Source organism: Manis javanica, chromosome 11 (assembly GCF_040802235.1).
Source record: "Manis javanica isolate MJ-LG chromosome 11, MJ_LKY, whole genome shotgun sequence".
Taxonomy (NCBI): domain Eukaryota; kingdom Metazoa; phylum Chordata; class Mammalia; order Pholidota; family Manidae; genus Manis; species Manis javanica.
Window position 1 is genome coordinate 118,275,445 of NC_133166.1, and position 2,067 is coordinate 118,277,511.

The window sequence follows — 2,067 nt, forward strand, 5'->3', positions numbered from 1 at the left end:
GTCATTCGGCACTTTCAGCGCTGTGACGTCTCCCCAGCTGGACTCAGAGCTTCCTGAGGACTTGCTTCTTTCTGTCCCCTACGGAGGCCGATGCGTAGGCGTCACCAAGTTTGGTTTATTCAGAGGAGCTTCGTCTGATTTTTGGTTTAGGCAGCCTCCTACCTAAAATATTTAAGCTAGAAGCCTCAGGGAGCAGAATTTCCCCAGCACAATCCACGACACCTGGAGGTGACTTCAGCAGCTGTGAGAGTGGACATCTTGAGAGTGGCCCCTGAGGGCATGTGCTGCTCCGGGCAGACGAGGCCCCAGGGTGAACCTGTTCTGGGAGTTGCCTTTTGGTTAGGGAGACTTTAATAGGTAAGAACTTCAGTCTCATTTGGTTCACCTCTCAACCTGTCCAGAAAGCAAGAGCTTGGGTCTGGAAGGTGAACAAGTAGCGTCTTCTACTTCCTCACACCCCGTTTGCTCTTGTGTTTATTTCTTTGGGATGTTGAGAACAGAACTGGGGCAGGAAATGTTCACCGTCTCTCTGTGGCTGCCCATTCTTTGTTCTTTGTGACAGCCCCCGATCCATGGCTGTGGCTGCTGCTTTGTCCAGCAGGAGCCATTCCTCTCCTTGTTTAGTCAACGTCCAAGTGCTGCCTCTCCAGGGACACGTGGCTCTCAGTTCTCCAAAGGACCTGAGGGGCCTGCCCCAGTTCACTGCCCCTGTGGGACCCACTGAGCACCAGCTTCTTCCCCTAGGAGTCCCCCAGTTGGGCTCAGTACTTCCCAAAGTCTCTGGACTGAAGGACCAGGTTGTTTTTCTTTACTGCCACTGTATCACAGATCAGTACTTCTGCAAAATACATCAAACATTCCTAATGAAGGGTGGCAAAATATGCCACTTTGGCATAAGGATGTTAAAACAAACAAAACAAAACAGCAGGTGCAAAAGGATGCTCTGACTGTCCCTTTTTTCTTCCTAAAAGCAGGAGAGAAAACTCCCAGGTGGAAGATGTCCTCCCTACACGGGGAGGAAAGTAACATCCTTATCATCAAGGACAGGAAGCTGGAGTCCCGAGAATTCTGCACAAAGAGAACTTGTTAGAATCATTCTTATATTCCTTTAACCTCCTATACAGTTTAGTTATTTTTCTACAATTGCCTGTCCGTGTTCAACTCAACCTAAAACCACTTAGGTTTTCCCACGTCTTGGGGTCTTTGTTTCCTTGTGAGGCCATGTCACATAAAATTTATATTAAATAAATGCGTGTGCTTCCTCTCTCCTGTTAAACTGTTTTATGCCAATTTAATTCTCAGGCCCAGTCGAAAATCCTAGAGAGCGTAGAGATAAAATTTGCCTCCCCTACACTAGGAAAATGAAACTTTTTAAGAACACTTAACGAAATACAAGTCCTATTTTCCTTATTAGACTCAACAGTCAGAACATTATTCTCTCAAATTGTTATGAAACTTGCTCAAACATGTCTCCTAACTCCTGTATTTCTTTCTTCTTGGACAGCATGGTTCACGGGTCAGTTCCTGCTCCCAGAACACAGTTTGGGTAGCATGGAACTAGCCCACCTTGAAAAAATTTGCTGTGTTTTAATAAAACACATTCTTTACTATTACAAGTAATACAATAGTTAGTTTATAATCAAACCCAGTAATTCTCCTGTCCCAGTTTTCTCTCCTTTGTCCCCTGTCCCAGCGCCATGTCCTTCTTCCTCTTCTCTCTTTCTCCCCCCTTTTTCTTTCTCTAGAATCCCAATAGCCCACTAACTGGATGGTTTGGTCCTTTTTAATTGATTAATTTATCTCTGTGTGTTGCAACTTGAGAACAGCTGGGAACCGGGCCAAGAGCTCGTTTTGAGTAAGAGCTGTGCTTCTGGTCGTATCTTGGGGCAGAAGCGGTTATAATAACCACTAATTTTGCAGGAGGAGAGATAAGAGAGTTCTCCGATGTTGAACAGCAGTGAGGTGTGTCCTTGGCTTCCACTTAGGGAGGTCCCCGCCCTGGGCGCCTCTGGCTTGGCTTCCTACAGCGCAGTACGGGTGTCCATCATTCCAGGTCAAACCCTGCCC